This window comes from Mobula hypostoma, chromosome 24 (genome assembly GCF_963921235.1).
Source record: "Mobula hypostoma chromosome 24, sMobHyp1.1, whole genome shotgun sequence".
Taxonomy (NCBI): domain Eukaryota; kingdom Metazoa; phylum Chordata; class Chondrichthyes; order Myliobatiformes; family Myliobatidae; genus Mobula; species Mobula hypostoma.
In genome coordinates, this window is record NC_086120.1 from 42,788,438 (window position 1) to 42,804,237 (window position 15,800).

Here is a 15,800-nt window from a genome sequence, read left to right on the forward strand (position 1 = left end):
CTATAAGCCTACTGACTCTCACAGCTATCTGGACTATTCCTCTTCTCACCCTGTCTCTTGCAAAAACGCCATCCCCTTCTCGCAATTCCTCCGTCTCCGCTGCATCTGCTCTCAGGATGAGGCTTTTCATTCTAGGACGAGGGAGATGTCTTCATTTTTTAAAGAAAGGGGCTTCCCTTCCTCCACTATCAACTCTGCTCTTAAATGCATCTCCCCCATTTCACGTACATCTGCTCTCACTCCATCCTCCCACCACTCCACTAGGAATAGGGTTCCCCTGGTCCTCACCTACCACCCCACCAGCCTCCGGGTCCAACATATTATTCTCCGTAACTTCCGCCACCTCCAACGGGATCCCACCACTAAGCAGATCTTTCCCTCCCCCCCTCTCTCTGCATTCCGCAGGGATCGCTCCCTACACAACTCCCTTGTCCATTCGTCCCCCCCATCCCTCCCCACTGATCTCCCTCCTGGCACTTATCCGTGTAAGCGGAACAAGTGCTACACATGCCCTTACACTTCCTCCCTTACCACCATTCAGGGCCCCAAACAGTCCTTCCAGGTGAGGCATCACTTCACCTGTGAGTCGACTGGGGTGATATACTGCGTCCGGTGCTCCCGATGTGGCCTTTTATATATTGGTGAGACCCGACGCAGACTGGGAGACCGCTTTGCTGAACATCTACGCTCTGTCCGCCAGAGAAAGCAGGATCTCCCAGTGGCCACACATTTTAATTCCACATCCCATTCCCATTCTGACATGTCTATCCACGGCCTCCTCTACTGTAAAGATGAAGCCACACTCAGGTTGGAGGAACAACACCTTATATTCCGTCTGGGTAGCCTCCAACCTGATGGCATGAACATTGACTTCTCTAACTTCCGCTAGGCCCCACCTCCCCCTCATACCCCAGCTGTTACTCATTTTTATGCACACATTCTTTCTCTCACTCTCCTTTTTCTCCCTCTGTCCCTCTGAATATACCTCTTGCCCATCCTCTGGGTCACCCCCCCCCGTCTTTCTCCCTAGGCCTCCTGTCCCATGATCCTCTCGTATCCCCTTTTGCCTATCACCTGTCCAGCTCTCGGCTCTATCCCTCCCCCTCCTGTCTTCTCCTATCATTTTGCATCTCCCCCTCCCCCTCCAGCTTTCAAATCCCTTACTCACTCTTCCTTCAGTTAGTCCTGACGAAGGGTCTCGGCCTGAAACGTCGACTGCGCCTCTTCCTATAGATGCTGCTTGGCCTGCTGCGTTCACCAGCAACTTTGATATTGTGTTCCACTCCTTGAACTCATTGCTACAGATCGGGAAGAAATGGCAATGGACAAAACAGTGCGAGGTGGCTTTCCAAAAAGCAAAAGAATTGGTGAGGTCAGACACCGTATTCAGACATTATGATCCACAACATCCAATGAAGCTTGTCTGTGACACCTCATCCTATTATATAGGTGCAGTCATGTCACATGTTATGAGTGATGAAAGTGAATGCCCCATATTCTCTGCATCACCTTCTCTTAATGCTGCAGAGAAAAATTATGCACAGATGGATAGAGTGGCCTTTGATCTGATTTGGGGTGCAAAATATTTCAACCAGTCCTTGTATGGGAGAGAGTTCACCCTCATTACCGATCATCAACCACTGGTGTCCATTTTCAATCCGCATAAGGCTGTTTCACTAATGGCAGCTGCATGGATGCAGAGATGCGCTCTGTTTCTTGGAGGACACAGTTACAAGATCAAATTCAAGAGGACAACTAATCATGGAAATGCTGATGAATTGTCCGGTTGACCTTTGGAGAAGGCAATACCTGAAAAATTTACAAAAGGTGACACTCCTCTTGATGAACTCTCCCTATTACAGCAGAGATGACCCAAAGGGAAACCAGAGAAAAGCCCGCTCTCTCTCCGGTCTACATGGAAACCCAAAATGCCTGGAATGTGCAGCAGAATTTCCAGTTCCCTCATTTTGACCAGCGCCGGGATGAACATGCCCTTGAAGGGGGTTGCCTTATGTGGGAAATGGAAATCATTGTACCATCCAGCCTGAAAGCTAGAGTGTTGGAGGAGCTACAAGCTGGTCACCTAGGCATGGTCAAAATTAAAGCGTTGGCTCATAGCTTTGTCTGGTGGCCTGGGATAGATCAGAAGATCGAGCAGCGTGCCACACACTGTTCAGGATGCTAATAGAAAGAAAGATATTCAGAGCTGTCAGAACCACTTCCTCCAAACCCAGAGTCAACTCCTGCAATCACGATGGAGAAGGCCCCAGAAACTGAGATTGTTTCACAGCCATAAGTCTCATCAGCCAAGCAGAGTGATCACCCCTTGTCAGGAAAGAAGTTGTCCCACTAGAGTAAGAAACCCTCTGCAACAATTAAATCTTTAGGCCAGAATGGGATAATTTAAAATTTACCATGCTGTGGATGTCTATATAGTAGCTGTATTATATGGTATACTGTGTATATATAAGATAACAAGAGAACAATATGTTACATATTTGAGTTGAGATGCATTCTATATTGTGTTGGACTTTATAGCAAAGCAAGGAAGAACGTTGTGTATTTAATATTGCAATAATATTTGAGTAATATTGAAAATATATTGTTTAATGAAGAATTCTTGTTTGTTTGTTTAAATAATTCATTATGGTTCTATGTAGAAGTATGTGAATGGCGTACGTCATGACGCCACCAAGTCATTTATACATGCCTCACTAAAAGTAAAAACAAAACTAAGTCATACATTGCAGACTTTGTGTTTCCTTTCAATTAGTTTTATGTTTTGGAGTTACAAAACATAACAGTACTTATTTAATATACATTTTGTTGAAGGCATTTACCAGAAAGTAAAGAAATGCAATAGAATTTATGAAAAGCTATACATCAACAAAGACTGACAAACAACCAATGTGCAAAAGAAGACAAACAGTTTAAATAAAAATAAATAAATAAAATATCCATAAGATCATCAGAATTAGACTAATTGGCCCATTGAGTCTGCTCTGACATTCCATCATGATTGATCCATTTCTCTCTCAGCCCAATCTATTGCCTTCTTCCCATAACCTTTCATGGCCTGACTATCAACCCCCACCTTAAATGCACCCAGTGATCTGGCCTTCACCATGGCACGTGCCAATGAATTCCACAAATTCACCTCCCTCTGGCTAAAGAAATCCCTCCTTATCTCTGTTCTAAATGGACATCCCTCTATTTTGAGGGTGTGCCCTTGGGTCCTAGACTCCCCCACCACAGGAAACATTTCCTTCACAGCCACTCTATTTAGGCCTTTCAACATTTGATAGGTTTCAATAAGATCCCCCCCCCCCCGCCCCATTCTTCTAAATTCCAGCAAGTTCAGGCCAGAGCCTTCAATTGCTGCTGGTATAATAATCCTTTCATTCTCAGAATCATTCTTGTGAGCCTCCTTTGAATCCTCTGCAAGGTCAGCAAATCCCTTCTTCAATGAGGGGCCCAAAACTGTTCATAATACCCTGAGTGAGGCCCCACCAGTGCCTTATAAAGCTTCAGTATTACATCCTTGTTTTTATATTCTAGTCCTCTTGAAATGAACGGTAACATTGCATTCACCTTCCTCACCACAGACTCAACCTTTAGATTAGATTATGATTATGAGGACATGCAGTCCTCTTTTATTGTCATTTAGTAATGCATGTATTAAGAAATGATACAATGTTTTTCCAGAATGATATCACAGAAACACATGACAAACTGACTGAAAAACTGACAAAAACCACATAATTATAACATATAGTTACAACAGTGCAAAGCAATATCAGAATTTGATAAGAACAGATCATGGGCACGGTAAAAGTCTCAAAGGCTCTCAAAAGTCCCATCATCTCACACAGATGGTGAGCCTCCAGCGCCGTGAACTTGCCGATGCAGCATCGTGGAAGCATCTGACCACAGTCCGACTCCGAGTCCGTCCGAAAACTCCAAGCCTCCGACCAGCCCTCTGACACCAAGCACCGAGCACCATCTCTGCCGAGCGCTTCGACCTCAGCCCCGGCAACAGGCAATAGGCAAAGCCGAGGATTTGGGGCCTTCGTCTCTGGAGATTCTCGATCACACAGTAGCAGCGGCAGCGAAGCGGGCATTTCAGAAGTTACTCCAGGTGGTCCTCCGTGCTTCTCATGGCTGTCTCCATCAAATCAGGATTGTGCACGGCCCCCTAGTTAACACATATCAATATCATTCGGAACAGCCGCGCGTGTTCCATCTTCTCCTCCCTCCTTCCTTTAGGGAATCCTATACGAAGACCCCCAAGTTCCTTTGCACCTCTGATTTTTGAATTTTCTCCCCATTTAGAAAATAGTCTATACTTTTATTCCTTCTATCAAAAGTGTATGGCCATACACTTTCCAACACTGTATTCCATCTGTCACCTCTGTGCCCATCCTCCTAATCTGCCTACATCTTTCTGCAGTGTCTCTGCTTCCTCAACACTACCTGCTCTCCATTTATCTTCGTATCTTGTGCAGACCTGGCCACAAAGTCATCAGATTTCATCATCCAAATCGTTGACATACAACGTAAAAAGAAGCGGTCCCAACACAGACCCCTGTGGAACACCACTAGTTGCCAGTGACCAATCCAAAAAGGATCCTTTTACTGCCACTCTTTGCCTCCTGCCAATCGGCCAATGCTCTATCCATGCTAGCATTTTTCCTGTAATACCTTGGGCTCTTGTTTAGCAGCCTCATGTGTGGTACCTTGTCAAAGGCCTTCTGATAATCCAAGTACACAACATCCACTGATTCTCCTTTGTCTATCCTGCTTGTTATTTCTTCAAAGGATTCCAGCAGATTTGTCAGGCAAGATTTCCCCTTAAGGAAACCATGCTGACTTTGCCTATTTTGTCATGTGCCTCAAAGCACCCCAAAGCATCCTTGACTCCAACATCTTCCCACTCACTGAGGTCAGGCTATATGACATATAACTTCCTTTCTTCTGCCTCCCTCCCTTCTTGTTGATTGGAGTGACATTTATAATTTTCCAGTCTTCTGGAACCATTCTAGAATCTAGTGATTCTTGAAAGATCATTTAATGCCTTCACATTCTCCTCAGCCACCTCTTTTAGAACCCTGGAATGTAGTCCACCAGGTCCAGGTGACCTACCTACCTTCACACCGTTCAGTTTCCCAAGTACCATCTCCCTAATAATAGCAACTGCACTCACTTCTGCCACTTGATTTTCTCAAACTTCTGGCATACTACTAGTGTCTTCCACAGTGAAGACTGATGCAAAATACTCATTCAGTTCATCTGCCACTTCCTTGTCCTCCACTGCTACCTCTCTGGCATAATTTTCCAGTGGTCTGATATCTACTCTCACCACACCTTTACTCTTCCCATACCCGAAAAAAAAACATTTGGTATCATTTTTTTTATATTATTGGCTAGCTTACCTTCATATTTCATCTTTCCCCCTTATAGGTTTTTTAGTTGCTTTATGCTGGTTTTTAAACATTTTCCAATCCTCTAACTTCCCACTAATTTTTGCTATATTATATGCTTTCTCTTTTGCTTTTATGTTGGCTTTGACTTCCCTTGTCAGCCACGGTTGCACCATCCTGTCTTTAGAATACTTCTTCTTTGGGATGTATCTATCCTGTGCCTTCCAAATTGCTCCCAGAAACTCCAGCCATTGTTGCTCTGCTGTCATCCCTGCTGGTGTTCCCTTCCAGTCAACTTTGGCCAGCTCCTCTCTCATCTCTCTGTAATTCCCTTTACTTCACTGTAATACTGATTCATCTGACTTTAGCTTCTCCCTCTCAAGTTGCAGGGTCAATTCTATCATATTATGATCACTGTTTCCTAAGGGTTCCTTTACCTTAAGCTCCCTAATCATATCTGGTTCATTATACAACACCCAATCCAGAGTTGCTTATCCCTTAGTGGGCTCAACCACAAGCTGATCCAAAAAGCCATCTTGGAGACATTCCACAAATTCTCTCTCTTGGGATCCAGCACCAACTTAGTTTTCCCATTCTATCTGCATATTGAAATTCCCCCATGACTAATGTAACATTGCCTTATTGATGTGCTTTTTCTATCTCCCATTGTAATTTGTAGACCATATCCTGGCTACTGTTTGGAAGTCTGTAAATAACTCCCATCAGGATCTTCTGACCCTTGCAGTTACTTTCAAGTAACTCTACCCACAAGAATTATATATCTTCCGATCCCATGTCAAACATCTGACTTCAGTTTTTACCAGCAGAGCCACTCCTCTCCCTCTGCCTACCTTCTTGTCCTTTCAATACAATGTGTATCCTTGGATGTTCAGCTCCCAACTACAATTGTCTTTCAGCCATGACTTAGTGATAGCCACAACGTCATACCTGCCGATCTCTTAATGTGCTACAAGACCATCTACCTTATTTCATATACTGCGTGTATTCAAATATAACACCTTCAGTCCTCTATATGTCACCCTTTACTGCAACCTATCCCACTGACTGCAATTTTGCCCTATCATCTGCCTGTCCTTCCTGACAGTCTCACTATGGACCACCTCTGCTTGTAAACCAACACCCCCATCATCAGCCTTATTTCTCCAGGTCCCATCCCCTTGCCAAAGTTTAAACCCACCCGAACAGCTCTTGCAAACCTGCCTGCAAGGGTATTGGTCCCCCTCGGTTTCAAGTGTAGCCCATCCTTTTTGTACAGGTCATACCTTCCCCAGAAGAGATTCCAATGATCCATAAATCTGAATCTCTGCCCTCTGCACCAGTTCCTCAGCCACGCATTCATCTGCCAAATCATCCTACTCTTGCCCACACTGGTGAGTGGCGCAGGCAGTAATCCAGAGGTTGTTCCTCTGGATGTCCTACTTTTCAGCTTTCTGCCAAGCACTCTAAATTCTCTCTTTAGGACCTCCTCCCTTTTCCTTCCTCCAATCTGTCTGGCTGCTCACCCTCCCCCTTCAGAATGTTGTGGACACAATCTGAGATATCCCAGACCCTGGCACCTGGGAGGCTAAATACCATCTGGATCTCTCTATCACATCCACAGACCCTCCTATCTACTCCTCTCAGTACAGAATCTCCTATCACCACTGCATTCCCCTTTCTGAGCCACAGTGCCAGAGACCCATTTGCTACGGCTCCCTCCTAGTAGGTCCCCCACCCCCCAACAGTATCCAAAAAGCATTGATGGGAATGGCCACTGGTGTACCCTGAACCGGCTTCCTTTTCCCCTTCCTCTCCTGACAGTCATCCTCTCACCTGCCTCCTGCATCCTCGGGCTGACTCTTCAGATCCATCACCTCCTCAGATTCCCTTATGGGCCGAAGGACATTGAGCTGCAGCTCTCAGTTCTTTAAAATATCAAGGAGCTATAAGTTGCTCTCAAAATTCTGCTCCCCCTCCAAAGGTTGTTGTGTAACTGATAAGTATCAGTCTGGAAGAGAGACACCGTGTTGAAACGAGATAAAGCACAATCTACGCTGGTGGGATGAGGTGGGGGCAGAGTTAAACCGAACAAGTACAGGCCTGGCAGCCTCCATGATAATCCACTTCTCCCACTCTCCTGGCAATGAATCTGAAAGGGAATAAGACAAAATAAACAATGAAAATAAAGCAAAGGGACTCTTCAAAAAAAAAACGAAAACAGGCCCCAACTCCTCTCAAGTGCTTATACGCTCTTCAAACTCTGTTGGAACATGAAACTCTGGAACATTGGAACTCTGCGCTTGTAGGCTGCAAAAGGATTTTGCCATTGCTTTCACAGTAAACAGACAGTTCGACGTCTGCCCTGTTTGCATCTTTTGTGTTTTTCAGCAGTATTACAATTTCAGCTCAACTCCTAATAAATCAGAATGGAAAATGCATCCATTTCACTCCCTACAGTAGGATCAGCTGATTGCATAGGTGGGAGGAGGGGAAGGAAAGGATTAATTATTATTTGTTTTGTATTTGCAGTTTGTTATCTTTTGGACATTGGTTGCTTCTCAGTGTTTGCATGCACCTTTTCATTGATTCAATTGTGTTTCTTTGTATTTACTGTGAATGCCCACAAGAAAATGAATCTCAGGGTTGTATATGCTGACATATGCTCATTTTGATAATAAATTTACTTCCAAGTTCAAGTTGAAGTTAATTGTCATTCAACCATATTCTTTATCACCAAAGGAGACAATGTTCTTACAGGCTAAGAAGCATACTGTACTGATAATTCACAAGCATAACCCATAAAGTAATATTACCACAGATAAATTAATGAGGTGCATTTAGGACTCAAGCTAAGAAGTAAACAGTATAACCCTATTGGCACTTTGAACTTTGAAACCCAGGAAGTAACAGATATTCACAACAGCCTGTCAGCATCTCAGAGAGAGACGGGTTTATCTTGGTCAAGTCCCGTGATTGCAAATTCTTTTGTCACCTCCTTTGGCTCTACTGCCCACTGAACATCCTCCAAACCTGGCTATACATCCAAAAGTCTGCGGGAGCTTAGCAGCAAAGATGGGGGGAAAGAGACGGTCAACAAAACATCGGTTGCTTTATTTCTCTGTTGCAGGTTCAAGACTTTAGTGAAAACAGACTTTCTTGGACGCGACTATGCATAATACCCCCTCAGGGCTGGGTGTGAATCCTGTACATAAGTCTTCCCCAAGAGTCCAGGGTTAGAAACATAGAAACATAGAAAACCTGCAGCACAATACAGGCCCTTCAGCCCACAAAGCTGTGCCGAACATGTCCCTACCTTAGAACTACCTAGGCTTACCCACAGCTCTCTATTTTTCTAAGCTCCATGTCCAGGAGTACTGTATCTTAAAAGACCCTATCATTTCCGCCTCCACCGCCGCCAACAGCCCATTCTACGCACTCGCAACTCTTTGCGTAAAGAACTTACCCCTGACATCTCTTTTGTACCTACTTCCAAGCACCTTAAAACTATGCCCTCTCATGCTAGCCATTTCAGCCCTGGGGAAAAGCCTCTGACTGTCCAATGATCAATGCCTCTCATCATCTTATACACCTCCATCAGGTCACCTCTCATCTTCTGTCGCTCCAACGAGAAAAGGCCGAGTTCACTCAGCCTATTCTCATAAGGCATGCTCCCCAATCCAGGCAACATCCTTGTAAATCTCCCCTGCCAGCATTGCCAACATTGTTTTTGCCACAGACCCCTACCATTAATCGAGGGATTGATGGACGCCTGGGTGGGAACCCCTGCCCTAGACCCACCTTCATACTCTGGCTTCTGTCTCGGTTTGAAACGTTGACTGATTATTCCACCCTGTAGATGCTGCCTGACTTGCTGAGTTCCATCCAGCATTTTGTTCAAAGTGAGTTTGTTATCAAAGTACATATATGTCACCATATACAACCCTGAGATATGTTTTCTTGCGGGCATACTCAGTAAACACAACCAAAAGAATCAATGAAAAGCTGCACACAAGCAAAGACGGACAAACAACCAATGTGCAAAAAGACAACAAATTTGGGGGAGCCACAGTAGCGTCCCGGTTACCACGACGCTATCAAAGCTCGGGGCGGTCCATAGATTGGAGTTCAATTCTGGCAGCATCTGTAAGGAGCTTGTATGTTGTCCCTGTGACTGCGTGAATTTCCTCCGGGTGCTCTGGTTTCCTCTCACAGTCCAAAGGTGTACCGGTTAGTAAGTGAATTGGTCATTGTAAATTGTCCCATGGTTAGGCTAGGATTAAATGGGTGTGTTGCTTGTTGGGCTAGAAGGGCCTGTTCCACACTGTATCCCTGAATAAACTAAATAAAAAATTGTGCAAATACAAAAAACCTAAACATAATAAATAAACAAGTAATAAATATTGAGAACATGGTTTGTAGAGTGCTTGAAAGTGCTCATCAGCTCTGGGAGTGTAACAAATTCATTGCCTGGTATTCTGTGTTCGCTGATAGCTGCCTGGATATAGGGAGGGAGGTTCCAAATGCGACGACCAATCAGAGTTCTTACTCACTCTAGCCGTCCAGTGACCTCTGCTGGTGTGAGTGTGCACGTGGATGTTGAGTGTGCGTTTAAGCCTGCTGTGAATGTGCGCGAGTTAATGCTTTATCGCTTCCTTAAGGTTGTTACAGCCAGGCACCATTCCCTCAGTCTTTTTTACAGCTGGGCAGACCAACCATTGCACTGACCAGGAAATTTTTACACAACCTGAAAATCACGTGGAATGTTAAACGTTTTTCTTGTAATATGCATGCTATGAATAATTAGAATGAAAGTCGAAAAATTTATGAACTGAAGGGTATATATAATGACACAACAAAGAAAATCTTTCACGTTTTGTAAACATATTCTCGTCTGTCTCTATTATAATCCATTGTCTATAAACACTGTCCAGATTAATTTCGCTTCCAGATGAAAGATACATCTTAATCCTCATTAGATTATCCAAATGTTCCACTTCTAGTCTAAATCTGGACTGAATTCATAATACGGGATCCACGTTCGCAGCCTGAAATGTTCCAACAATGTCAACAAGAATTGACAGTTCTTCAAAATCTTCATTTCTAGGCACGTAGTTTAACATATCAATCAACGTCTTAATTGAACCAGTCTTACTTAACTTTCCCAGAAACCGCAAATTTGAACTGAAGAGTATTGCTGTGATATTTTTGAAGCAAAGCATTCATCATAGTTCATAACAGCAGCTGCATTTTTTTGTCTGTCATACAACATTCTCTTTTCCAAATGTAAAATAATATCAGCATAAATTCAAAATTATATTAACATTTAAAGGCATCCATTAGTCTTGCGAGACCATAGATCTGCGCCTGGAAAGTCTTCACTCTCCAGGGCGCAGGCCTGGGCAAGGTTGTATGGAAGACCGGCAGTTGCCCATGCTGCAAGTCTCCCCTCTCCACGACACCGATGTTGTCCAAGGGAAGGGCATTAGGACCAATACAGCTTGGCACCGGTGTCGTCACAGACATTATATAAGAGAAAATTCCAGCCGTGCAGCAATAAAGGCTACGTGCGTGGAAGCATTTTGGTTACAGCGTGGACGTGCACCTGCACAGCTTGAAGAAAACAGGATCCCCAGGAGTGATAGTGGTGATAAGCTCCCACAATCTATTAAATGTTCCCAATGGCATGTGTCTCCGGCAACCAAGTCCAGCTCCTGGCCTTTATGTGTGGCTTAGCTACTAAGCCAGGGAGAAGGGGCAAAGGAGGGGGGGGGGGTTAATTGTGCCTTAAAACCAATTGCTTTGGGTAGATGGTTGGCAGCCCATCTAGGAGAAGAACAACTCTGGTCTCAAACCTCCACTGCCTTGCAGCCATACCCTCACATGGGAAAGGCTTTTGGAGTAAACCCTGAGGAAAAATCCGGAGCTGGGGTCCCTAAGGCAGTCCCACATGGAGCTCAATGCTGACTGGTATTAACATCTGCCGGACGATGCTGAGGATGTTCTACAAGTCTGCGGTGGCCAGTGCGATCATGTTTGCTGTTGTGTGCTGGGGCAGCAGGCTGAGGGTAGCAGACACCAACAGAATCAACAAACTCATTCGTAAGGCCAGTGATGTTGTGGGGATGGAACTGGACTCTGTGACGGTGGTGTCTGAAAAGAGGATGCTGTCCAAGTTGCATGCCATCTCGGATAATGTCTCCCATCCACTACATAATGGACTGGGTGGGCACAGGAGTACATTCAGCCAGAGACTCATTCCACCGAGATGCAACACAGAGTGTCATAGGAAGTCATTCCTGCCTGTGGCCATCAATCTTTACAACTCCTCCCTTGGAGGGTCAGACACCCTGAGCCAATAGGCTGGTCCTGGACTTATTTCCTGGCATAATTTACATATTACTATTTATTTACGGTTTTATTACTATTTATGGTGCAACTGTAACGAAAACCAATTTCCCCCGGGATCAATAAAGTATGACTATGACTATGTAACTCCTGTGCCGCCACTGGTGCCAAACTATATCAGTCTCTGCCGTTCCTTTGGGTTCATCAGCTGCGTGGAGAGGGGGTGCCTGCTACATGAGCAACAGTTTGCTCTCCATATCGCACTGCCCTGGCTCGCGTATTACATTGAACAGCTGGGACACAACATCCATGACTGACCCGAGCCAACAGACGGCCTCAAAAAATGCTTTATCCACTTCAGGTTAACCTTAGTCACAAAGTTATGGGAAAAATAAGTTCGATTCACCTTAGTTCTTTGAGCAGAATAAAATATACTTTATCACATCATCACCCTTCAGAATGAGGGAATCTAAGGTTTTGGCTCCTCAGCCTTAGCGAGAAGGTCTTTTCAAATGTTCAGCATTCCCATGCATTCCTGATGTCTGTCTGTCTTTTATTCTGTTTGTCATCATTTCAGTCCAAGTCTGTGGCTTCACGATATGTAGTAGTGTCAGTGATTTTCTCATTCAGGAGTAACTTGTCTGAGATTAGTTTTTAATGTCTCCCATTCTCCTCAGACAGTCAAACAGTAGCAGAGCAGGGAGAGAGGCTTCAGAAACTCACGCCACCTAGTAGCCAGAGTTCGCAACTACAGCGTTACTGTTGACATAGCAAAATGGAGCCATAGACCAAAAGACATTGGAACAGAATTAGGCCATTCGGCCCATTCGAGTCTGCTTTGCCATTCTGTCATGGCTGATTTATTATCCCTCTCAACCCCATTCTCTTGCCTTCTCCCCGTAATACTAAAGAGAATTGAACCCAGGTCGCTGGCACTGTAGTAGTGTTATGCTGCTACGTTACTGCGCTGCCACCAATTTAATTATGCATTTAATTCAAATTAACGTTTTGAAAATTTGCATTTAAGTTTCACAGCTGTAATGACGAGCCCTACATTAAGGGCCCACGACACCGTGTGCCTGTCCAGTTCCTGAGCCACAATACAATTGTACCTCCTTTCAATGGTGTCGTCGCATTCGGCTGCTCCGATTATTCTGTGACCTTCCCAAGCATTTGTCCAGATGAAAACTTGCACAGGCAGAAGGGAACTTTATGTACGGGAACACATTGAAACCTGTCAGATATCTCTATTCATTATTTAGTGACACAGTAGACCATTTCGGCCTTTCGAACCACGTCACCCTGGCAACCCCCAACAAACCCGAATTAACCCTAACCTAATCACAGGGCAATTTACTATGATCAATTAACCTGCCTGGTATTATTTTGGACTGTGGGGAGAAAATCCACGCATTCTACATTGAAAAGCCTGAATAGAGTGGATGTGGAGAGGATGTTCCCTATGGAGAGGGAAGTCTAGGACCAGAGGTCACAGCCTCAGAATAGAAGGATGTCCCTTTACAACAGAGATGAGGAGGAATTTCTTTAGCTAGATGATGGTGAATCTGTGGAATTGATTTCCACAGATGGCTGTGGAGGCCAAGTCATTGGGTATGTCTAATGCAAAGGTTGATAGGTTCTTGATTAATGGCAGCGTCAAAGATTATGGGGAAAAGTTAAAATTATGAAAGGTATAGGTATACAAAACTATAATAGAGAGGGCAAACGCAAGCAGGCTTTTTCTTCTGAAGTTGGGTGAGAGTAAAATCCATGGGTCATGGGTTAAGGGTGAAAGGTGAGCGGTTTAAGGGGGACATGAAGGGGAACTTCTTCAATCAGAGTATGGTGAGAGTGTGGAATGGGTTGCCAGCAATGGTGGATGCAGGTTCACTTTCAAAATTTGAGAGAAGTTTGGACGGGTACATGGATGGGAGGGGCATGGAGGGCTGTGATCCAAATGCAGGTCGATGGGACTTGGCAGATTAATAGTTCAGTATGGACTAGATGGGCTGAAGGACCTGTTTTTGTTCTATGACTATGATTCTATCACTAAGGCAAGAGAATGAGTTCAAGAGGGATACTAAATCAGCCATGATGGAATGGCAGAGCAGACTCGATGGGCCAAATGGCCTAATTCTGCTTCTATGTCTTATGGTTTTCAGAGCTGAAGCATGGATAAAGAAAATGAATTGGTAGCAATTACTTGCAGATTATTAGTCGGGTTTTGGAAGACCACCCGAAGGATGTTACACTCTTATACCTTGTACTGTAATAATGTGGCTGCAGGTTGCCCTGTACTGAGCAGAGAGCACAGGCAGATGGCCAGAGTCAAACACTTGTCATGGTTACAGTAATAAATAACTTTAATGCAAACTTTGACATGGTTCATTGCAGGTTTACGGCAACACAAAGGGAATTGTTAAAGCAGCACTCCACTAGTTGATAGCCCAATAACATCACAAATGTCCAGTTAGTGCCATTCACTCAATTAATTAAAGATTAGCAGCAAGCAGCCAACGTCAAACGCCTGCCCACTCACCAGCTCCCTCGCCTCCAAACAGTCCTTCCAGATGAGGCAACATTTCACCCGCAAATCTGCTGTGGTCGTCTACTGTGCCTGGTTCTCCCAATGCAGCCTCCTCTACATTGGTATAAGACCTGTCGTAAATTGGGGGACCACTTCGCCGAGCACCGCCACTCTATCCGCCAAAATCGGAACTTCCCAGTGGCCGAACATTTCTCATTCCATTTCCAATATGCCAGTCCATAGCCTCCTCTTCTCACCTGCCTATCACCTCCCCCCTGGGTCCCCTCCTCCTTCCCTTTCTCCCATGGTCCACTCTCCTCTCCTATCAGATTCCTTCAGGCTCCAGTCCTTTACCTTTCCCACCCACCTGACTTCATCTATCACCTCGTAATTCTACCATCCGGTCCGGAAGAAGGGTCTCAGCCTGAAACATCGACTATTTATTCATTTCCATAGACACTGCCCGGCCCGCTGAGTTCCTCCAGCATTTTGTACATCGAAACATGAAGTAAAATGTGTCATTTGCATCAAGCCAAATCAGCGATGATTGTGCTGGGCCAGTGTCACCATGCTTCCAGCGACAACATAAAACGCCCACAACTCACTGACCCAAACTTGTACATTTTGGAAAGCGGAGGAAACCCACACAGTCATGGGGAGAACGTACAAACTCCTTACAGACAGTGGCAGAAATTGAACCTCAGTCTCACAGCTGGTGCAGTAATAGCGAAACGCAAACCACTACACCACAGAACTGCAGAATATTATAACGGGTACTTGGTTTAATATTGTCACATGTCCCAAGTTACAGCAAAAAGCTTTGCTTGCATGCCATCCAGACAGATCATTTCATACATAAGTACCTCAAGGGAGTACAAAAAGAAAAAGCAAAATTATTATGAATGCACACAGAACAGTGAGTTCAGTATGGGTGAGCGAACTAATGGAGAAAGGAAAGCCATTGGGAATAAATTTGGGAAGTTTAGTTTGGGAGCTGATATCAGCTGCAGAAGGTCTATTAATAAGAATATGTGTACACAATGTACGTCTTTACAAAAGCAGTTTAATTATAGGCCCATTTCTCAACAAGTCCACGTAGTTAGGCATGAAGACACACATTCGACATTTTAGGAACAGCTTCCTCCCCTCAGCAATCAGGTTTCTGAACGGAGCACAAACCCATGAACTCTCTCTCTCTTTTAGATGCAGATGGGCACATCTACAAACAGTGTCGCCACAAGAAAGCAGCAGCGATCATCCAGGCACGCTCTCTTCTCTCTGCTGCCATTGGGAAGGAGGTGCAGGGGCCTTAGGTCCCACGCCACCAGGTTCAGGAGTAGTTATTACCCTTCAACCGTCAGGCTCCTGAACCAGCGTGGGCCTCTTCAATCAGCACAACACTGAACATAACCATAGACTCACTTTCAGGTACTCTACAACTCTTGTTCTCAGATTGTTTGATTGATTTGTTAATTTATTGATTGATTGATTGATTGATTATTACTACT

General features: G+C 44.6%; 1 long non-coding RNA gene across 2 annotated transcripts in view; it reads left to right on the forward strand.

Moving 5' to 3' along the window:
- The window catches only part of LOC134337543 (uncharacterized), a 281,379-nt gene that overhangs the window by 244,684 nt on the left and 20,895 nt on the right, over positions 1-15,800 (forward strand). For both annotated transcript variants that reach the window (XR_010016021.1, XR_010016020.1), the window contains exon 3: positions 15,496-15,720. This is a non-coding gene — a long non-coding RNA (uncharacterized LOC134337543). The remainder of the gene's footprint in view (positions 1-15,495; positions 15,721-15,800) is intronic.